The sequence below is a fragment of the Ambystoma mexicanum genome, chromosome 8 (genome assembly GCF_040938575.1).
Source record: "Ambystoma mexicanum isolate Mex_15411 chromosome 8, UKY_AmexF1_1, whole genome shotgun sequence".
Classification (NCBI taxonomy): domain Eukaryota; kingdom Metazoa; phylum Chordata; class Amphibia; order Caudata; family Ambystomatidae; genus Ambystoma; species Ambystoma mexicanum.
In genome coordinates, this window is record NC_090929.1 from 1,510,093,052 (window position 1) to 1,510,117,114 (window position 24,063).

The window sequence follows — 24,063 nt, forward strand, 5'->3', positions numbered from 1 at the left end:
TCGGGAGGAGGACAGACTTAGCAGTGTTGATTTTCAGGCCTGAGAAATGCCCAAATGTGCTGACCAGGGACAGGAGGGGGGGAAGCGAGGAGCCCGGGTCCACCAGGTATGCCAGAATGTCGTCGGCAAACAGGGAGAGTTTGAATTCCACTTCTCCCCTTCTTATGCCCCTGATGTCTGGGTGGGACCTGACCGCTATGGCCAAGGCCTCCATTGTGAGGACATATATTAGGGGGGATAGGGGGCAGCCCTGTCTAGTCCCTCGGGTGAGGGGGAAAGATTCTGACAGCACTCCATTCACCTGGACTCTTGCGGTGGGGGCTCTGTAGAGGGCAGCAACCCAGCTCAGGATGTGTGTCCCAAAGCCCATTCTTTGGAGTAGGAGGATCATGTAGCTCCACTCTACTCTATCGAAAGCTTTCTCCGAGTCCAGGGATAGTATGCATGCTTCGAGATTTGAGTTTTGGCCGAAATGTACTATGTCTATCGTTTTGCGGATATTATCCGATCCCTGTCTGCCCCTAATGAACCCCACCTGGTCCCCATGGACTAACTTCTGCATTATACCCTCCATTCGTCTGCCCACCACCTTGGCCAAGATTTTAACATCGATGTTGAGCAATGATATGTGTCGGTAGGAGGAGCATTCCCTCAGGTCTTTACCTTCCTTGGGGAGGACCACTATAATGGCACCCATCATGGAATCGGGGAGGGTGCCCCCCTCCAAGACCTCGTTGAAGACCCTCGCCAGATAGGGAGACAGGGAGGACCGGAACCTCTTATAAAAATAGACCGAGAAGCCATCTTCCCCCGGGGAGGTCCCCACCTTCATCCCGCTGATCACCTTTTCCACCTCCTCCTCGGTCACCCGACCCTCCAGGCCCTCCGCCAGTTCCCGCGAAAGGGACGATATATGTATGGAGCTGAGAAATTCCTCAATTTGGGCATCGCCACCGTCATATTCGGAGGCGTATAGTGATTCGTAGTATTGGCAGAAGGCTTCACTTATATGGGGGGTGTCACAGCCCAGTGTTCCCTTGCTATCCCTCACCTCCTTCACCATCCTGCTTCTCTGGACCTCCCTCAATTTCCAGGTCAGGATCCTGTCCGCTCTGTCCCCCTTCACGTAATATTTCTGTTTAACCATTTGGAGGCTCCTCTTTGTTTTGTGGAGGAGAAGATCCTTCAATTGGAGCCTATAGTCCTCCAGGGCGGCCACGCGGTCTCGCTCCAGGGTCCGTGCCGGGGAACCTCCCGGTTGGAGGTGAGCTATTTTTTCCCTCAAAATCCTCTCTTGGGCTTCCCTTTCCCTCTTCTGTCGGGAACCTATTTTTATGAGCACTCCTCTTAGGGTCGCCTTAAAGGCGTCCCAGAGGGTGTGCGTCCCCACCTCCCCGTTGTCATTGAGCTCAAAGAACTCTGTAACGGCATCCAGGACAGTCTGGGCATGTACCTCGTCCCTCAGGATGGCGTCGTTGCATCTCCAGCGTCCCCTCCGTTCTCTACACCAGTCCCCTGCCAGGGTGACCCTTACCAAGTCGTGGTCCGACCAGGGGACGGGGTCTATCCTGTAACCCGCAATGTGAGGTCGGAGTACCACGTCCACGAGGATATAGTCTATCCTCGAGAAGGCCCTGTGGGCGGAGGAATAGAACGAGAAAGAGGGAGTCCCTGCCTGGGGGGTAGGTAGTGTGTCCGCCAGGTTCAGGTCTTCATTTACCCTCTGAAAGCAACGTGCCGAGGCGTCTCCAGCGGGTCTGGGGTTGGGTGGACCCACCCGTTGTCTATCTCTAGATGGGTCTAGGACCATATTGAAGTCGCCTCCCACCACCAATGGGCCCTGGACAAAGGTTTTCAGCCTTTCCCCCACTCCCTCCCAGAATTGGGCCTGGCTCTCGTTTGGGGCATAAACTACCGCCAATGTTATGGGCAATCCCTGTAGGAAGCCTCCTACGAAGAGGAAGCGGCCCTCTGGGTCCCTCAGAACGGAATCTTTTTCGAAACCCAACCCCCTGGCAATCAGAATTGCAACCCCTCTTTTCTTTCCTTTGTGGGATGCATGGAAAACCTCCTCGATTCCGCCTCCCCGCAACTTGTGCTCCCTCCCCCTCGCCCAGTGTGTTTCCTGCACGAAAAGTAGATCTAGCTTCGCCCTCCTAAATTCCCTGCTGATTAGGGATCTTTTCGTGGGAGTGTTCAAGCCCCGTACGTTTAGGGTCTCCACCCCTAGGACCGGCCGGCCATCACCATAATCGCTGTCGCCTTTCCCCTTGGTCACCGGTGTCGCATGGTCGCTCTCACCCTGCATACTGTGTTTATTCGTCTTGGCCTCTTTGAAACGTTTTCCCAACTTACCCCTCAACACTTTTCCCGCCCTAAAACCCCCAACTTGTGAACAAACCCCCATCCGCCTCCCCGGCGTCCAGCCATGTAGTTCTTCCATTCCTGGATTAGTGGCTGGACCACCAGCCGGATCCCCCGGCCAGGCTTCACTTACAAATCTCGTTAACGTGAGCCCCTCCCCCCCATCTCGACTCTCCCCCGAACCGCTCCAATTGGGCACAGTTGTGTGCCCCCCCTAAAACCGCATATACTTGCAGTTCGAGGGGGTGCAGCAAACAGAGCGACCCCAGGGTCCTCTTGGTTTTCGATCTCGGTGGTCTGTATAGGGTCGCAGGTGTCGTCCTCCATCGGTGTTGGTGGTGTGTTCAGTTTCTTGAACTTCCTAGCGCCAGTTTTTCTGCTTCTGGAGTTGGGCTGCCCGGGGGTGCCTCTGCTGAGCGCTTCCGGACCCACTGGTCCCCTCCGGGGGGTGGGTGCTTCCACATAGTCTTGAATAGCACCCTTGATGTCTTCTTCCGTTACCAGCGTTGTGCGTTGGCCTAGGTATTCGAAGGACAGGGAGAAGGGGTATCCCCATCTGTATCGGATGCCCTTCTCTTTCAGTTGTTGTGTCAAGGGGCGGCACATCCTTCGTTTAGCAAGAGTATAAGCTGAGAGGTCTTGAAAAATGGCGATTTGTGCACCGTTATAAGTTATCGCCCCCGCCTTCCTTGCCGCCTCTTGGACTTTGGCTTTCTCCGTGTAGTAGTGGAAGCGAGCTAGAACCGATCTGGGGCTCCCCGATCTTCCCCCAGCCCTGTGCACCCTGTCGAACATGAGTTCCGTCGTCATTTCCTCGGCAAACAGGAGGGTGATGATGTCTCTCACCACTCAGGTCAGCTCCCTCTCCGTTTCGCCCTCCGTCTCCGGGATCCCAAAGAACCTTAGATTGTTCCGCCTTTCCCTATTTTCATAGTCGTCCATAATCCTGGTTCTCTCTTCGTCCCTCTTTTCCAGAGCCACAAGTCGTGTATCGAATTGGATTTCCTGGGATGTAGAGGACGATTGGTAATTTTCTATTTGCAGGACTCTGTCCTCGATTTTGTCTACCCTTTGGTCCAGTTTCTCGAACTTCTGGGCAATGTCGGATCTCATTTCTCTAATCTCCTGGAGGATGGAGGCGAAACCCCTCTCCATCGCCGCTGCGGATTGGTCCTTGGATTCAGCGTGGGCCATGGTTCCGGAGGTATTGGGGACCTCGGTGGAGTTCTCTGTTTCTTGGAATCGAAACGTTTGTAGGGCCTTCTTCCAGCTCATGGGGTGTTGTTGATCCCCTGCCGTGGGGTCTGCTGCGGACCGAGGGGCCTTTGGGGAGAGCACCGTGCTGTTCCGGGGCCAGTCTGTGGTGCGTCGCTCCTATGGGGATTGCAGACAACGGGTTGTCACCTGCGGGTTGTGGGGTAGTCCTTCAGGCGGGCACTCGCCCTGCCCGCTGAGGACGGGGGCCTCTCACCTGGTTCGCGGGCCACTTGCGTGATCAGGGTGGGCCTGGGGTCAGTGATGTGCGGGGCGCCAAAGGTGTGTTCCAATGCCCTTGAGCAGCATGGTCGTGAGGTCTCCCTTCAGGTCTTAATTGTTCAGCGCCTCCCAGCTGCGTGGTGCGTCGTGGCCCTGTGGGCCCCTGGAGTTGTACTGCGCTGACCTGGGCCCGCGGTGTTGTGAATATCTCCGGGGTGTGGGCTTTAGTGATGAGTTAGTCCCGCAGGCGGGCACTCGCCCCGCTTTACCCAGAGCGGGGGCCTCTCACCTGGATTGCCGGACCTCTGTTTCCCCCCTGGGGCGGTGTCCCCGGGTACCTCCTTTAGACAGCGGGTTCTCGCTCCGGGGCGCGGCCTTGGGGGTCTACCCCTGCGATGCCCTCGGTCATGGGGGTCCGTGCCGCCCGCTCTCTGGCTGGGAGCCACTATTGTGACCCAGGGTGGGGAGATCCGGCTGGCGTTGATAGTGTATGTCTCGGTTCTCGTGGGGGGAACGGCTCCGCCCCCCCACCCGAGTTGAAGCGTCGCTGGAGAGCGTCCTCACCTGGGTGTCCTCTGGCGGGGCCTGGCCTCCCGCGCCGACCCCACAGGCCCCTACCGCCTCGCCGCGGTGTCCGGAGCGGCGCCGGGAAAGAGTCCGTCTCCTCCCCGGGGGGGGAGAGGGGTAGCCGCTGGGGCCCGCACGGGGAGCGCCGTTCCCCCGACACTCACCTTTCACCTCCTGGGCCCGGGGGAGGGCGTGGCTCTTCTCCCCGACTCCCGAGCCGCGGAGGGATCCGCCGTATCATGCGCCGATGGACGCGACGTCGTCCCGGCCGCGCACCGGCACTCGCGGTTCTCCGGTTCCACTTGGTGCTGGAGGGCCGGCTCTTCGAGCGGGGGCGTCACGGGGGGGTCGCCTGCTCCCGCCGCTCGTTGCACTTGCTGGGGGAGTCTCGGGGGGGCTCAATCCCCTGGATGGGCCCAGCTTCGGCGGGAGCTCCGCAATCAGGCTGCCATTGCCTGTGCGCCCCCTGGTGGCCTCCCGTGCATGCAATTTTTAACTCTTTCACCACATGGTGGAAAAGTAAACAGTTAAACAGATGTGAATTGCCTTTACATTTTACTTTTTCACTACGTTGGTGAAAAAGTCAAAATATCTCCCAAAATTTACGAGAGGGAGACATTTACAATGGATTCCGCCTGCTTTTACCAAATGGTAAATTCAGGTGAACACCACAGGAATCCAGTGGATTACCATCAAAATTCACATTTGCAGTGATGCAGCCAGATTTGTAGGCGATGGGGGCAGGAACAGTAGGCGGACGTGTAAAGATCACCCTGCTCCCCAACTGTGCGGATTAGTAACAATGCCTGTAAAAGGGTACTTGTACCAGCAACTTGGCGTATCTGCAGGGCACGTACAATGACCCTCAACATCTCCGTAGACTATCTTCTTAATAATAATGCACCTTGGCTTTATTGCAGGAAACGCCTTCATCTTTGAGTAGGATATGTTCTGTGTAAAGCTTACGCATTTTCGTTTGTCGTTAACAGGTGCACGCGTGATATAGACATACATACTGAAATGACGCTAGTTAGATAGTCTTAAAATTGGACAATGTGTGATCTCAATATTTGATCAGCTTGCCAAATTGAATTAAAAAAGGGTCTCAGTGCTCCCCCCAATTAAGGGGTGCCCATTCTGCATGGGAGTGGATAGGGAATGCGCTACAATGCACGCATGGTTACTTTCTCGTCCCCCAAACATTCACCTGGCCCCCAGTTACCACAGTAGCAGCTCATGCTTCCCACCTCCCCACTTTGTACCCATTATAAGATGATACTTGAGGAAAATAGGAGTCTATTCTTTCACTAAAACCACATTCCAAAAGAGGTGCATTTATCGAAAAAGATACGTTAATATCTGCTGACAAAATAAGTGTCTTTACTGAATTTTCTTTGTGGAGACCATTTGTATCCAGAAAATAAGTTTATATTTTGGGGGGAATTGAAGTATGTATTTACTGAAAAAGAGAAATCAGTATTTGGGAAGAAAATTATTGAAAATGACGAGTTGATATTTTCTAAATATGCCAAGCTGATACTTCAGGGACACATGTTGGCAATGTTGAGGCATAATTTCCATTATGCAAGAAAGCCCTTTCTAACTGCTACCGCTGTTGCTTTACGACTTACAGCAAGGGGACATTTCGTAATAAACACTCATAGCTTTTATTACGTTATTGACGCTATTGATTGAGCTATTGGAGTTTTTTGTTCACTCTCAGACTTCTCAGATTGTTGGCTAATTCTGAGTATCTTGGAGGGCAGGGGGGAAAGAGGGGGGTCACCTTAAGTGAGATTGGGAAGCCAGCTATGGCGCCCTCACCCTAAGTTACTAGGGGAATCCAGACGTGGACCCCTTGCTCACTATTCTTAGAGAGGCACAGCTCCACCCTATTGATGAGGTCCAACCAGACCGAAACACGTGTCTCGGGTAGCTGTTGGTACTCTTGTTCAGAGGAGATTTGCCTAGCATTTCGGTGCTGGACTGCCCCAGGACCAGGACAAAGACTGATATGGTTGGGATATTTCTTCTCTGTAAAAGATAGTGAGCTAAAGACTCTGGGTAAGTCTATCATAACCAGGACTAATGTCTGGCAAAGGGACTCCCAGGACCATCCTTGTTAATTTGCATATTTAAGTAACTTTGGGTCTCACCCTAAGTTGCTAGGGGAATCCAGACGTGGACCCCTTGCTCACTATTCTTAGAGAGGCATAGCTCCACCCTACTGATGAGGTCCAACCAGACTGAAACACGTGTCTGGGGTTGCTGTTGGAACTCTTGTTCAGTGGAGATTTGCCTAGCATTCCGGTGCTGGACTGCCCCAGGGCAGGACAAAGACTGATATGGTTGGGATATTTCTTCTCTGTGAAAGATAGTGAGCTAAAGACTCTGGGTAAGTCTCTCATAACTAGGACTAATGGCTGGCAGAGGGACTCCCAGGACCCCCCCCCCTTGTTAATTTGCCCTTGCTCTCAGTGCCTAGAAATGCAGCTGCGCCCGACCAGGGGTTCTATGTCATTCCATCACCAGTTTTTTTTGCCGACTTTTTGCCATCGATTTTGTGGCCGAAAAAAGTCATCGCACTTTTTTTTTTTTTTACTTTGGGGTGGTTCTCCCCAATACCGCTTTCCTTTTTTTTCATGACCTATTCCCCCCCCCCTTATATCCTTTTATCCCGCCATCCCCCATATTTTTAGATGAGATTTTTTGGCCAAAAATCAACGGTAAAAACTCTGCGAAAAAAACCCTGGTGATGAAGGACCATTAAGAAATGCGTGTTTCTGGGGTTGATGTTGCTTGGAGGAGATTTGCCAGGCAATGTAGTCTGGACTGCCGTTATTGGTGCGATCAGAGCGATACTCTAACATGGCAAAGAGAACTAGAATGTGACTGGCCAGCTTCTGGGTGGGGTACAACCAATAGAACAAGCTACATTACCTTTGGTTTGTCCTCAGCTAAAGAGTGCTTAGATTGCTGGCTGAGCAGATAGAGCTCTGCAGCGTGAGGCTCGAGATTGTCATATTAGAGTAGCCTAAACATAAAAATCAGGGTGCTCGAGTCTTCCCTCACACTTCGTGTTGGGGAAAAAAGGGCAGTTTTTTCTTGGAACCAATCTGCTGGATCTGAGAAATGTCTGCTGGAAATGGAATCCAAAGGGTGGAAAAAGTCCCAGAATGGACTTGGTCTGGTCAAGTTTGAGGCTAGGGGGCAGGAATCTCATACCACTTAGTGGTGTGTTGCAACTCTTCCACCCCTCTATTCTGTGAACGGCCAGTTCTATACAATATGAGGGCAAGGGCGTGAACAACCAACCCTGTTGAAAATGCAGGTGGTAAGTACCAGTTTGGCCGACCGTGAACAATAAAATAAAAAACGGACATACATCGGCCCCAAAAAGGTGTTGTCCTCTTTCTACTCCAGGCATAATCTAAAGGCCACCTAGCTCCAACCTTGCAAGTGCCACAACTGATATAGAGATACTGGACATTTTATAACAGTCCCACTAGGGGGCATTTAGAAGGGTAGTCTGCAACTAGGCTCCTCTTATTAAGGCGATGAGCCTGCAGGGGATGGACCTGGAGATTGGGATCGGGTCTGGTATGGGGCCCCAGATAGGTTCTCTATGGGCTGACCCCATATGGAGTGGATGGCACCCAAGATGTCCGGCTGCTCCTGAGACCCTGCACCTCTCACTACTATAGGCAGTCAGGTCGGCGAGTTCTCTGAAGGCTAGGGAAAGGTCCTGGGCTCATGGCCCCTGGCTTTCCACCCTAGAGCCTGGACAGAGGTCGCCAATGGCAGTAGTGTGGGGAAGGAAGGAGTCCACTTGGTTTGGTGTCCAGCGGCAGCCAGTGCTGGACCAAGTCAAGTTGGAAGGTGGGCAATGGTTGGGGCTGATTTCTCATGTGGGGTGTCGTGGGCGCAACAGCCACAGGACCCAGAAGCAGTGGTGGCTGTGGCAGGGCGGGCATGGAGGCTGCACAGACACCAGGCCAGGTAGCCTCAGTCACTGCACCCCTAATGACATTGGGACCACAAGCTCTGAAAGATTCCAGTATGGCTGATCTGATGGAGGCAATGGTTGCCAGATTTCTATCTGTGTGGGGGTGTGCTTTGAGCTGATTTGTATGGATGAGGCAAATGTGTGAGGGGTAGCTTGGAAGATGTGCTCGTAGTATTCCTTGCGTACTTCTTTCAGTCGTGGTTCACAGTTCCCCTCATTGGACTGATGGCCAGATTATGGGTCCACTGGCATGGTAGGGGGATGCCTGCAGTCTTATGGAGTTCTTTACTAGAAAGGTCAGTAGCTTGGTTGGCTGGCATGTCTGTTGGGTTGTGCCTGGAGGCTGTGCATCCTTATGGCGTTCTGGGGTTGACCTTTTTTAGGGAGAAAGCGGTTTCCGATATAGCTTTCGCACAGCACGTGTCTGCCTTTTCCCCCTTTGGCCTGCACCCCCTCCAGCAATCTAGATTGGTGGCGTCAGTGCTTTAGATCTGTGTAGGTGGTACCACTTGCTGGGGGTCAGAGCGTGGAGGCCATATTGTCTTGCGGGAAAACCTAGGTCATTATCAAATACTTTATATTAATTGTGGAACTATATTTTATATAAATGCAAGTGATTGTAATAGTAATGCAATGCATGCTTGATATGTCTCTATATTTAACTTATTTGTTGTTCTATGATAGGGATGTTTGTTAAAGGTATGTAAAGTTTAATTTTAGCTATGCCACACCTACTAAGTAAATAAAATAAAAAAGAAGAGGGGGCCCATCAGGTAAAATAGCTACTAGGGTTCTTGAACCTGCTGCAGAGCTCTGGGTGTAATCTATGCGATATGCGATATATGCTGGCCTACCAGCTCGGGTGACAAAGGTTTGAACTGCTCCCAGGGTAATAGAAAATGAGCACTCAAGATTTGCTGGGTGATGATTGTTCTTCTAGGAAACTTGGAAAGCGCTTCGACACTCCAGAGGGAGCATAAAGGGGGATAATGTGCTATATAAGAGCAGCTCCCATAGCTCTCAGCTGCTCCATGTTTAGCTTTCGTAGCCCCTGCAGTCCTGTATTTTGTCTCTTGGTATTTTTTCATTTTTCACTTTAAATCCAAGACTGCGTACCTTTCCAATGTGAAATAAACTTTTCCAATGGGAAAAAAAATACTACAGACTGCAAACCACTGCATTAATTTAAAGTAACTTTACAATGGACTTTTACAAACAAGCCCCTATATACAAACAATATTAACCCAAATAAAGTGGATTTGAAATTTTTTCCAGCTTATCAGCTGTAACATCTTACAATTTATTTCCATACGTGTGCAAATTATATGTTCATACCTGTATGAATGTATATGTCCTTCTACTTTTTCATTTCTTTTGCATAACAAAAGAAAATGTCTATACTACCTTTTCGTTCAAAATAAAAACACTCAACCATAACTAACAATGAATGAGGAGCACTGGATCAGCATTCAATGAAATTCGCAAAGGTAGACATGCAATTAAAGGGCTGATTCATGGAATTTGTGCGCTGAAAAACGGGGATTTCTGCGCCATTCTGCCCGCAAATCGCTTTTTAACAAATGGGGGTTTGCGGGCAGAATGGCGCAGAAATCCCTGTTTTTCAGTGCACAAGTTCCATGAAACAGCCCCTTAATCTTGTACAAATAACCCCTGCACTCCTGGACAGAGAAGGTAGCAGGGGGCGGGGCCCTTGCGAAGAATTCGACCATTCGCACAGTGGATGTGCGCTCCCCTGGGCTTTTCTGAAATTTTCAATGAAATTTTATGATAGTAGATCAACCTCTGGGAAAATGTGTGGGGCAAGTCCGCACACATTTTCCTATGCTCACCGCACATAGTCCCATGTACTCTGGATGGACACAGTCTACAGGTACCATCACCCCAGCCATATTTAGTTAGGATATGAATGCCAGGTGTACATCAAGACATCTCAGAAGGGGGAGGGCAAAACCTTCCTCCTGCCATGACCGGCCTAACTAACTAACAAAGGCTTTATGGATTCACCATGTCCTTTGTTAGCTGCTGGTGGCAGCTTCGCATACTAATCAGAGTTAATTCAAGTAGGCCCACAGGAGTCTTTGTCGCAGGACTAACAAAAGAGAGGAAAAGCCCAACAACCTTTGATACGCACTGTATCAACCTGAAGCCAGCTCCCGCCTCTTAGTATTAAGGGAAATGACCTGTAATGTCTGGGACTATGGGCCTCATTACAACCTGCCAGCCCGGGACCGTGCAAAATCCGTGACGGCAGTAAAAACGTTTCCGTGTCCGCAAGGTTGCGGAAAAACCGTCCGATTACACGCAGTCGGTCGGGCGCACCACACAGACTCGGAAACGTTGTTACCGCCATCACGGAAAACCCCACGGAAATGGAAATAACGCAGCCACAAGTGGCGCAAAACCCGTGTCCTCCTCCGCCGCCACGGACACGGAACCGGAAATACCATGCTCGCCAAAACAGGAAACAGAGAGGCGGCCATCATATAAAAGCACCTTCCATTGCCATCCAGAGCCAGCACAAGCACAGTCCTAACTCTGAGAAGCCAAAAGGGACCACCAGCATGTCTGCCAGGATTCCTGCTCAGAGGCAGCGCAAACAGCGCTTCAGCGAGGCGGAGCTAACTGTCTTGGTGGAGCACATTGTGGACAATGCGGAGATGCTGTTCAGCGCCGACCAACGGCGTGCCACACAGCAGCGGAGGAAGGAGGTGTGGGCCGAAGCTGCACGCAAGTGCACCGCTGTGGGCGTGACAGCGAGGAGCGTGAAGGACTGCCACAAGCGGTGGGACGACCTGAGGCTGAGGGTACGCAACCTCATTCCCACGCACCGGCAACGCAGCAGTGGGACAGGCGGAGGACCCCCTTCCCCACTGAGGCTGCAAGCATGGGAGGAGCGTTGCAGCAGCGTCCTCCACCTAGAGGGAAGGCTGAGGCAGGTGTGAGCCCACCTGCAGATGCCAGTAAGTGCCCAAACATGAATGCCACATGAAAATATGCAGTTGTGAGTACTGGGCCAAAGGACCCATTAACAACCCCCCCCAGGCAGTGCATGTGTGGGCCAAAGGACCCATTAACAACCCCCCCCCCAGGCAGTGCATGTGTGGGCCAAAGGACCCATCATGATCCGTATGGCAACCAATATCACAGAATGCATACACCAGCAATCAGATGCATGTGACTAACACTATTCAATGTACAATCTTAATGACGCATGTAATGCACCCATCTGCCACCACAACAACACTAATTGCATGCCCTTTGAGTCCCCACAGCCGTTTCAAGTGACAGTGATACTGCACAACAGGCCAGCCAATCTGCACCGGCAAGTACACAAGCCACCGACACCACACAGGAGGATGCTGCCGGCAGTTCTGCACCTCTGGCCACATTACCAGCCATTACAGATGTGCGGCCCACCACCACCACCGACATCCCCACTGTCTCCACACTGCCTGAGTCTAGACAGGTGCCACGGGAATCTATCATGGCCACCCAACACAAAATCGAAGGCAGCAGCACTGCAGAGGGGGCGGCCTGCAGTGATAACAGTGCCCCGCAAGAGCACTCGGAAACGGGGCCACATGGGGAGATGCCCACATTGGAAGACCTGGGCTCCTTCCATGAGCAGGAGTTCAGCCCCACATCACTGGGGAGTCCCATGAGGTTGCCCACCCCATCCATGGCCGAACTGAATGCCCGCATGCAGCGGATGGAGGAACAGCAGGCTACCCTCATCCAGCTGGTGGAGAGGCAGCTAGAGGAATCCAGGCTGCAGAGGGAGAGATACAGCGCCTCAGTGCGCGCCTGTCGAGGTCCATTGGACGCTTTGCGAGCACTATAGTGACCCTTGCACGCCATGTGCGGGAGGGCAACGACCACACCTCCAGGCTTGTAGAGGCCATGTTGGTTGGCCAACAGGCAAATCTCTATGCCCTCAATCCCAGATTCTGCCCAATCAAACACAACCACCCCATCCAGCTCCACTACTGCCAGTCCAAGGAGGCGCTCGAGTAGGCTAACAGGTCCCTCGGGCAAGCTTGCACAGGCACAGAAGCGCACACGGAAGTGATGGCATGTGTGTGGGGCAGTGCAGGACACATGTGGACTACAAGGGTGTGAGAGGGGTGGGCACGTTTGGGTGGTGGGGTAGGTAGTTTTGGGGGTTTGAACAATGGGGTCTGGGTGGGGGTGGGCATGTTTGGGTGGTGGGGTAGGTAGTTTTGGGGGTTTGAACAATGGGGTCTGGGTGGGGGTGGGCATGTTTGGGTGGTGGGTGGCCCCGGGTGTACAGCTCCCCTAACCAATGCACCTCCTTCCCTGTTGTTATTACATCAATACATCACATCACCATTTCGAATCAAGACATACATGTGTGGACATTGATCATTTATTTTGCAGTGCAACTATCAATTCATTGTCGTCACCATGTTCGTGCATTTCTGTGAATGTGCTGTGACTCAAAAGTAAATGCGAATCAGGGCATCCCGTGCTCTCTGGCCATCATGTGGACCCCCAGGGGGAGGCGGTGCCATCCCATCCCCATCTCCATCCCCATCCCCATCTCAATCCCCATCCCCAGCCCCATCTCCATCCCCATCCCCATCCCCATCTTCCTCATCTGCGTCTGGTGGTATTGGGATGTTCCTGCGCAGGCATATATTGTGCAGCATGGCACATACGAGCGTGATTTTACCCGTCTTCACTGGGCTGTACAGCAGTGATCCGCCAGATCTGCTCAGACAGCGGAAACAGGCCTTCAGCAGTCCAAATGTCCTCTCAATCATTCCACGTGTGCGGATATGTGCCCTATTGTATGCCTCTTCATTCCTGTTCCTTGGTCTCCGTACAGGTGTCATCATCCATGGCGTGAGTGCATATCCCGCATCACCTACATGGGATGTGGATGGGGGAACATGTCAGTGTTTGTGGCATCATGTCCTCATCTGCTGCTGTGCATTCTTGTATCATCATTCATTCATGCATATGTACCATGCAGTGTATGGAGGTATGTTTTGGGCATCACGATGTATGTCGCTAACTGGATATGGGCCTACATATTAACTTGCATGTTTACTGTGCCCTGCGGGTGACATTTGATTGTGTGCATGTCACGGTGCAGTGCTGTCCACACATGGCAGAGTGACTCCACTGTACGGAAGTAGTAAATACACGTCGTCTCATTTACACGCCTCTCGTGCCTTTTGAGGCAGTGTTTCAATTGAGGGTGGGTGTCTGCAGTGGCACAAGGTTCATGGGACAGTGACGGGATTGGCTGTGCCAGCGTGTGCACGGGCACATTGTGGTGCCCTGTCATGTCTTCCTTCATGATGTTTGGCATCCGCTGTGTATTTGGTAGATGGAAGGGGGATGATGCATGTGCGGTCACAGCGGCACACTCACAATGCTCATTGGCCTGGACACACACACACCACTTCGACAGGGTTGTAGCATCGTCAGCTTTACTCACCCAATAGCCATGTGCTTTGTCCGGCATAGCGTTCCATATACCGTGGCAACGTGGAATTCTGCAGTACCATTGAGTCATGGGTTGAGCCTGGGATATGTGCGCAGCAGTGTGTGATCAGTTGCATGGCATCACATACCATCTGTACATTCAGTGATTGGTACTGTTTCCTATTGCGGAACACTGACTCAATTGCACGTGGTACTGTCAGCTCAACGTGGGTGCAGTCAACTGCGCCTATGCAATTTGGCATGTCTGCTATGGCATGGAAGGCCAACTTGGTGGCAATGACCTCGGGGAGGGTGCGGGGTAGGGCTATGTGTTCCGACACATGGCGCAACAGGCCATCCAAGACCTGTACCAGGATTTTGGAGAAACAGGGTTGTGATATGCCGTGCAGCTCACCAACCGTGTGTTGATAGGTGCCAGTGCCAAGGAAATGCAGTACTGAGACAACCTTCAAGAGGGGGGGGATGGCGGTGGGGGTCTCAATTAGGCTGCTGATGTTGTCCTCAATCATGGCGGTGATGTGCAGGATTGTTGCACGGTCCAGCCGGTATAGTGTGTGGATCTGTCCTGGGGTGAAGTTCCAGGGTGAGGCCCTGATGCGTGGTATTGCTGGCTGGCGACGGGGTCCGGCTGGCTGGGCAATGGGGTTTGCCATAGCTGCAGGGTTGGCTGGTTGCCGCCTGCGCCTCCTCCGCCTACGCCTCCTCCTCTGCGCCATTACTGCCACCATGTGCAGTGCTGCCTGTTGGTTGAGTAGGCCCCGTCCCAGTGCTACTAGACCTGCTGCCTGCATGGTTCTGTGTTGTGTTGGGCTGGGTGTGGCCCTTTTGTAGGCTCCCAGTGGCCTGCTAGGTCCAGCTGGGCAGATTTGGTGCACCTGCGCCCTGATTCAGTTCAGCAGGCAGTGTATAACGCCATGTTCGCGGTGGTCCCGCCACCGTGATCACGGTATTTATGCCATTTTTTTGCCAGTATTTCCGTGTCCGCGCTAGTTGTGATGCTCACGGTGTTTTGTGTTGACGGTAACGGAGGGGTTTCCGTGCAGACAGACTTAACGGGACCCCTATTTACGCGGTGGCAGTTTAGGGTGGTGCTATTACCGGGGCCGCGGGTCATGATTGGGTGGACATGGAAACGGTGCCGGTATGGTTTTACCGGCAGTGTTAATTCCGGACCGGAGTACTTGTAATGAGGCCCTATGTATTTACAATTGTCATCCCCACAGGGGGACCCCATTCAGAAGGCACGAGTAGGTTGTTTGGTGACAACCAAATGCCTGGTCCCGCCGCAGCTTCAAGGGAAACCTGCTGCTTTAATCAGAAACCACAGAGAGCTCAATTAACCAGAGAGACTCTTTGATCCACAACTGAAAGGAAGATGGGTGGGACTTAGTATTACATTTTTCACCCCTTTACCTTTTCTGTTGCAAAGCACTCTCTCACGCATACAGGAGACTTTTGGTGGGGACCCATAATTTGTTCATTAAGGTAGGCTTAGCCTACACCAATCACTGGGGCCCATTTTGCTTTAAAAGGGGGTTGAGCCCCTCTTTTGGGAGATCATGTGAAGACTTCTAACCAGGAAGAGCTCATTTGGACCCTGGCTGAAGGTACAGTCTTCTTTACAGCTTCTGCCAGTGAAGGAAGGCCAGGATTTCCAAAGAGGGTAGACAAATACCTCCCCCAAACATCTCCTAGGGAACAGAGGGAGATACGGAATCCAGAGGACCCACCAGCAGCTCCAGAACCAGTACCCAGCCAGCACACAGCATGCCCTGCTAGTCTCTGCAGCAAGATTCCTAGGTGGGAAGTGCCAGAGAGTTTCTGAACCAAACCAAGGACAAGACTGTTTCCAACAACACTCCCCTCTGTTTTGGGCCGTCCGCCTTAAAGGACGACACAAGCCAAGTGAAGAAGCTAGGTGGAGTGCATTGACAAGCATCAACCAGCGTCCTCTTCAAAGGACATTTTCGAGCCAGTCAAACCCCTCAAGCTGCAACCGACTGCACCTCGGACTGTTGTTATGATGCAGTGGCTCAAGCTGTGTGAGACGCCTCGACCAGTGCTTCAGACCCACCAACCGGCACTGAGACAACGATTCCTGACCCCGAGCTGCCGTGTAGGCCAGTCTGCAGCCATCGTCTCAGCCTCGCTCGCCAAACTGCCTGCCCCTTGATAGCCTCAGCTGTCTCCCGTCTTGAACTCTGTTGGAGAAGCTGCAAAGCGCCCTGACGCCCACTCGACCCTGTCCAGCACCAAGAGGTTCTACAAGCACAAGAGGTACATTGTGGTTCTGTCCCCCTGGTCCTTCTCCGAAGGCCCCTAGTGACATTTTACGACCCATTGCTCCTTTTGTGCTGAAACCAAGTATCCTTAAACTATTGCGATTACTTACTTTACTGACTACCCTCCTGTCAGTATCCAGAGTGCATCCCCTTTCCTTCTTGAAATGGTCTGTCCTCTGCATTACTTTACAGGGTGGGTTATATTTTTTATTGGGCTAGAACTGCTGTTTGTGATAATAGTAAAGTAGCTATTTGTATACAGCCTTGACTGGACCGCCCCTTTTATCAATGGGTAATAATTGTATTTTTGTAACTAACCAATGATCCACAACCTTGCAGAGATAGGCCTGCCGTTCTGTCCACGCTACCAAAATTGGGACAAGGAGGTTTATAATTAGCTTGTTTTTCCAATCTGTTCAGCACCCTTCTGGTGTACTAGAGGTGTGGGGCTGATTGATGGTTTAGAAACCGATATTCATCCCTGGACCACTGGTGTCCCCGAAGTTGATTCGTCACAGACCCTCCTTTTCGCTCTACCACTGTTCAGACTAGCCACCTGGCACAAGGCAACAGGCATGGGGCATGGGGCGTGGTGCACTGGATAGTTACTTCTCCTTAGCGCCTCCCTATCTTCTAGCTGAGCGACCCCCATCATATTCACATGTAAATCAGTGGTTACTGTTTCATCACATTTATTTCATATGGATTTCTTCTGATATATTTGTATTGATTACAAACTTCTGGCACACCGGTGCATAGCTGAGTCCTTTACGAGGAGGACTGACGCTGGAGTTCTTTAGCTGTGGAAGTAGCAGAGCGCAAGCTGCATCCTCAAGGCCTAATGTGGATGGTGCCGCCACAGGTGAAGAATCATGCAAAACCTCCTCCTGCTGTATTTATTGTTTTGGAAAAAGAGCCATAGAGTGATACTCTTATTGGGGGGGAGATGGGAGTTTGGTGTTGGAACAACCGGTCACCTGCACAACCGTTCGTCTGAGGTTAAGGTTTAGCCTGCGGCCTGGCACGTGGTTTGTCTGGGAACCAAACTCCAAGGTTCCCGGGAGGTTTAAAAGTTCTGGGTGGGGTGACAAACCTTGTAAGTTGTGGGTGCTGGTAGGAGGTTGATGGCCCAGTACTGTCCATACATATTCACAATACAGTCTTCGGTTGTGGTTGTGCATCGTTATTTTAATTGTTTGAATGCAAAATAACAAAGCTAGGCACATTGTGCCAGTGTCGTGAAACAGAAAAACAGCCAACGCGCATTTTAATTGAAGTCTTTATCAAGGCTGTGTAGGGTTGGGGTTGGTGAGTGATCAGTGATGAGGGAGAACGAGCAATGAAGTGGCATGTTCCATATACGGTGTGTTGGCGGCGAGAGTCATAAAACAATAAATCACAGTTGGCCACAATGAGGCAAAAAGGCAAAACAGAGGTTGTACAGCATGGTATGCGAGTTCGGATAGGTGGTGATAGGTGGGTGGTGGTGGTTGGTGAAGAGTAAGAAGGCATGTTAATCACAAATGTCATCATAATTGATACATGTACAGGCAAGGCATTTGGACGTTTACAAAGTTTAAGAAGTTTCAGGCAGACAGAGAGAAGAGCGGCAGAAAAAATGAAGAACAAGAGTTAGTCGGAGGTTTAGTTCCCTTGGAGTAAGTGCAAAGAATTCACAGTTCGGGGGGCTTACCCAAGTTGTTTATCGTGAAGGCTCACGTGAAGGCTCACAGGACCCTATCCAGGTAGCCCTGGATAGGGTCCTGTGAGTAGGCTTAGTAGCTCATCTGCAAGGAAAAAGAAGCGGGGGAAGTGTGGTTAGGCAAGTGCTAAACTCTGCTGGGCTGGATGGCATGTAGCAAATGTTGGAAGGGTGGTGGGGGGTGACCGGGACCGGTCGTGCTGGCTGGCATGGAGTGCTGGGGCGGTTAATTGGGCCAGTTTGAATGAGGGCGATTAGCAGTAGAGTCAAAGCTGGTGTAAGGTGTGAAGGAGTGGTGGGGCCCAGCCTTGAGGAATCCCAGGGTGGAGGGGAGGGATTGTAGCAGGGCACCTAAGCTGTGCTGCTAGGTGATGTCCATGAAGGGAGGAATTCCAGGACCCTGGGAGGGTGACACGTGCCTGGAAGTGGTCAACGGGGGGCCCCCAAGGGGTGTCCCTGTGGAGGCGGACAGCGGGCTGGAGGCCAATGGGGTGCTGACAGGTAGCGGTAGGCCACGCCCCTGTGGGGTGGCCGTGGTCAAGGGAGGAAAGTGGAAGAAGGGTGGCTGCCCAAAGGGGGCCTGGGCGATAACCCGAGTGGTGTAGGCGGTGTGGTAGCGCTGTTGGGGGGGGCTTGGTAGCCCGACCGTGGGTGCATGGAAATGCATGTACGGCGCACACAGGAGAGACAGGTGGGCGTGCGGTGGCATTGGCGAGTGGCTGGCCTGGAAGGGTGATTCGAGGCCAGGGGGATGAGGCTGCGATAGGGCTGGGCTTCGCAAGGGGCCCCGAGTCGGAAGCCCCGGGTAGAGCTGCCGTGATGCTATGGATGCGGATCATGGCCGCGCATGTCCGCATGTCAAGGGTGGCGGTGGGGGGCCGTGTGAGGTAGAAGGAGGAAGCTTACCTGTAGGCAGAGTAGGTCTTGCACCGAATGGTTCCACTCATTAAGTGTGGTCTCCCGTCTGGTTTAAGACACACACTTCCTGATTGGAAAAGGAAATCTGATTGGGTGCCAGGTAGAGAGCCCAGGCTGGCGTTGCATGCTCTGATTGGTCCTCAGAGACGTGAGCAATGAGTGGTCCTACGCGCCATGGTGTGGCGAGACATTCCCGGATGAGATGCCTGAGGTGCTAGTAGAAGGTGGTAACCGGTTGGGAGACAACCTCAGAAAGGCTGGGAGCGCCATGGTGAAAGCATGGTATAAACAATGGGCTGCTGTGTGGTGATTGGGACAAGAGGTGCCTGGATGGAACAGAGCCCCGGATGGGCTAGAGAGGAGGCTAGTGTCAAGCAGTGGAAGTCCCACCGTGCCATGGTGGGAGAAAAATGCATGGATGCATTAGGTGGTAAAAAATATATAAGGCCCGGGTGGAGAGAGACCAACGGATGGTTCCGGGCGCCAAGTCACAAAAGAAGACTATTTGAGTGGTGATTGGGACAGCTGTGGCCTGGATGGATGGCCAGTGGTGGTGGAGGCTGGAGTGGCAGGAGTTGTTGCTAGTGGGTGCCCCACTGGCTGATCAAGATGTGGGGGATACCTGGTGGGGCAAGGAGACTAGTTGAGAAGTGGGTGGTTAAGGCAGCTGATGAGTGAATAGCCTTGTGCCAATGATGGATTGGTCTGGGGGAGTACCCTAAAATAGCAGGTATCAGGTCTCAAGATGGGTGAAGCGCACACCCGGTGGTGTGGACTGGTAGTGAACGCATGGTTGTGTACTTGTGCCACCTGTAAAGGGTGGTGGGTGGCTCGGGTCAGGTAACTGACAGGGGCCAGGGTAGGTTGGCTAGAGGGAGGTTCAGTGTCTAACACTGGGGGTTGGTTGGTCTGATGAATGGGTCAGGTACCTGATCCCATGGTGTGGACAAGGAATAGGTGAGTCATGATGCACGACAGAGAGAGAAAGAAGAAGGAAAAGCAGATGGAGAAGGCAGAGGGGTTAACTCTTAGGAAAACATGGAAGTTATGGTCACTGTTAAGGCCAATTGTTGTGCCTCTGTATTTGCATATCAGCTTAGCTTCTCTCTGGCGCAGGTTGAGTTCCCCGTCTCCTCCTCTTGCATCTGCCGGGATTTTTTCCAATCCCACGAAGGCGATTTCGTCTTTATTGGCCCACTGGTGTTTTTCTTGCCAGTGTAGTGCTAGTGGGTATTTGGCGTCTTGGGAATGCAGGGTGCTCAGGTGTTCTCGAATTCTGATTCTGAGTTCCCTCTTTGTGCTTCCTTGGGGATGTTATGTATGACCGATTTCTTTTGGCAGCTTGAAGCATGGAGAACCGAGTTGACTTCTGTTGGTTTCCTGAATGTTGGAGTAGTCAGTTCCGCCCCTACTGGCATGATGGTGATGTCCAGGAAATCGATTGAAGTGCTGCTTGATGTTCCTGTTAGTTTGAGACCAAACCGTTTGTCATTGAGGTATTTGTGAAAGAGTTCTAGTTGTTCCGCTGTTCCAGACCAAATCATCAGGATGTCGTCTATGTAGCGGAACCATTTGTAGATAAATTGATTGAAATCCGTGTTGGCAAAAGCATGAACCTGCTGAAAGTGATGCATAAAGAGGTTGGCCATGGATGGAGCATAGGTGGCCCCCATGGCTATGCCTTTGGTTTGTTTGTAGTATTGTTGGTTAAAAAGGAAGATGGTGTGAGTAAGAGAGAATTCAAGAAATTCTTTTGTGAGTTCCAGGTGGGAGCAGATGCCTTGGCGAATGCAAAGTCAATTGCTTTTAGTGCCATTCTATGGTCAATGGGCGTATACAAGGCTTTCACATCCAAGGTTACAAGTATGTATTTGTTGTGCCAGATGACATCTTGTAGTACCAAAAGTGCATACATATTATCACATAGAAAAGTTGGTATTCTGAGTACTTCTGATGTGAGGACATTGTTGATATATTGGTTCAGGGTCTCTGTGATCCATCCAATCCCACTCAAGATGGGACGTCCTTCAAGTATTTGGTTAAACTTCTTGTGTACCTTTGGAAGAAAATAGATGGTGGGCATCCTTGGATGTTGCGGTTGCAAATATTTGAGTTCCTCGTCAGTCAGGAGACCCCGGCGATGCCACTTGGTGAGCAAGGTGTTGGCTGCAAGTGGGGTTGTTGGTCAAAATGTCGTAGAAGTCAGGGGTGGACAGGTGATTGGTGGCCATTGTTATGTAGTCAGTTCTATCCATGATGACCACATTGCCCCCTTTGTCAGCTTCCTTGATTATGATTTTGTGGTTGGCTTGTAAGCTCTTGAGTCCGTGTCTCTCCTGATTGGTGATATTGTCAGACTTTCTGATCGGTTGCTTTTCATCTGATCCTCCAGGAACTGTAGATCTCTGGTTACCACCTGGGTGAAGATCTCAATTGCATTCTCTCCTTGGAGGTTAGGTGTGAACTTAGATTTGGGCTTGATTTCAGGAATTGTTAGGTTCCTCTCATCAATGTTAAGGTCCTTGAGTGTTTGTTGTATGGACCATTCATCGGTAGGTGGATCTTCTAGGGTTGTTAGAAGGTGATACTGTTATTGCCTTTGTAGGTTTGGCTATTAGGTGGTGCTAAGGCGCCACCTATAAGCCTAAAAATTGCATTGGAATAAAGCTAGCCTAGCGAACGAAGGACTGTAAGGAGGGGAACTGAGCGTTTTTTGTGGGTGTTAGTTGGTTATTTACCCACCCATTGCCTACAGATGGCCATGCAATTCCCTTTGGCCATTCCCATCTACTACTTTCCCCTTACCACCCAAAGCATATCCTCCTCAGAACTCTTTGAGCCTTCTTTATCATTTAGTATCATCAAACGTTCTGCTGTACACTCCTGTCAGTGTTATTTTAAGGCAGTCTTCTAAGAGCTAATGGCTTAGTTGAAGCTACTAAAGAGCTATTGGTGTGATAAAAATGTCTAAACCAAGTGAGACTTCAGCCACTTGGTTCATGCACAGTATGCATGTCCTTCCACAAAAGTCCTGTCAAAAACTAGCATTGGCAAAGCCAACTGGTTTGACTTGTGTATAGGTATTACATAGACATGTGCCAGGCACTTCTATCATATGCCTAGGTACGCGCACTATTTTGCAGCTCACCATCTTATGGACAGGTAGTACCATTATGACAGTGCTTGGCAAATGGCTTTCCCTTGACTATACAGAAGTCAAAGCTTTTTTTGGCCCAGATGTTGCTTCTAGTATATACAAGAATTTTGTGCCATTTGTGTTTGACGTGAGCAGTTTTTTTTGAGTGGTGTTTGTTGAAGACTTTGAATTGATTTGATTGTCTTCTCATATTGTAAGTGCCGAGACAAGAAAGAGGACGGATATGGTTATGTCATGGGCTTATTTCTTATCAGTTATCTTCAATACGTCCTCATCGTTGATCTCAGCCGTGGCCTCCCTCCTACCCAACCTCCTGATTGGCTTTTGTTTATCATCAATGCAGTCATTTCAGGGTCAAAGTTGAGAGGGAATAAAAAGTGTTTTTGTTTTAACAAAAAAGCTAAATCAGGAATCCCTCTTCCCCCCACATGGACTTAAGGACGGTGACGAAAACGGTCTGATTTGGCATAACGGAGACTACCGGAAAGTTAGCAAACGGAGGTCTATATTGTACATTAGTGATATTAAAATATTTTTAGACACCTTCACACAGGAATATTGAACATTCGACTGTGTGTGTAGGCTGTAGGCATGTGTGCATGCATTTAAGTTAGTCAATGTATTATGGCGTGCTACATGACCCCAGAAGCCAAATCGAACATAAGGAAAAATGTGCATTGGGATTCATGAATATGGCAGTACAAGTACTGCCATTTTAGTCATTTAGTCATGTCGGATGTGTAGTTGTTTGATTCTGGTGAGTAGTTGTGTGTACTGATAAACTGGATGTTTGTATTGGGCCAGAAGTTGTCCAAGTCATCTGGGTCTAGGGTGAGTTTTTCGAAAAGTGGTCTTATGAGGCCTGTCTTGGGGGATTCTGGGAATGACACTTCAGTGAGGGACGCATGAATGATGCTGAGGAGTGCATTGCGCGCCAGGCCTGTCAATTGCTTGGTCATGAGTAGCACACCAATGTACCTGGTGATTTTGTTCCACATACCTGGTGGCATACGCTCCTCGCACAGGAAACTGACCAACCTGCTTGAATCACAACTCTTCCGCAAAGAGAGGACCAATCCGTGTATCGGCTTGGAATAACCCCACATACAAGGGTTGCCCCTGTGCTTTTCACTTCATCAATGTAGTCACTGTTCAAGGCTGTTATATATAGTGCAAATAAAACATACAGATGGGTCAGGGGCAGTTAACATACTGTATCAGTTTTCTGTACATAGATGATAACCTGGTATTCAGGTCTGCCACCTGGATGCCCCTCGGCTAAAGCCACTTAATCATTCTTGGATGGAAATCTACATTAAAGGGTCTAGTGGCTTATCATTGACTGACTGTATAGAAGCAGAAAAGGAAGTCGGCCCTTTCTGGAGTGTGCAAGAATACTTGCAGTGCATGGGAAATGGCATCGCTCTACAAAGCGCTTTAGCTATGAATGATCTCCTTCTACTAGCCCTTGAATGTGCCGCAGCTTGACATACCCACATTTCCAGAGTGCCAATTGAATGGGGATGATTTGCTAAAGAGCACTGCAACCTATTTCCATGGAATCCGCTCCATTCCCCAATGGGTGTTAAAAAGACTAGACAGTTGTGAGCTGGGGTATAGCTGGAAAACCAAAAGTCCTATTGCTGCGCAGCATGTTTGGTCCTTCTGTGAGCGTTGCCTTCACAATTTCTACAGATCTGTAATGGCTTGCTCTTGCTAGGTTAGAGGTTGTTGCTACACGACTGGATAGTGAACCCATGCTGCTTACACACCATTCTAATGTTTCATTTACTTCACCTGGTATACTTTCTTGCTTTTGGCCTCTCGTCGTGTTTCCAAGAACAAACTAACTCTACTAGGCCACCCAGTAACCCACTTGTGCTCTCCGGGTACACTGGTAACTTATGGCCTCCCCTCTCTTCAGTTCCCTTCAGTTTGTGTTGTGCTGGCAACCCAGTAACCCTCTTATTCTCCCCAGGCTTACCGGTTACCTCCAGCTGTTCTTTGCTCCTGCCTGCTTCAGCGTACTGGCTTTGTGTGCACCCGGTTAAGCGCTGTACCCTGGTTGTCTCTTTTTCTGTGGTGCACAGTTCCC

The 24,063-nt window shown here is 50.9% G+C and overlaps 1 protein-coding gene across 3 annotated transcripts in view; it reads right to left on the bottom strand.

Moving 5' to 3' along the window:
- CALHM2 (calcium homeostasis modulator family member 2) overlaps positions 1-24,063 on the bottom strand; it is a 184,245-nt gene that overhangs the window by 56,152 nt on the left and 104,030 nt on the right. The window lies entirely within an intron of this gene.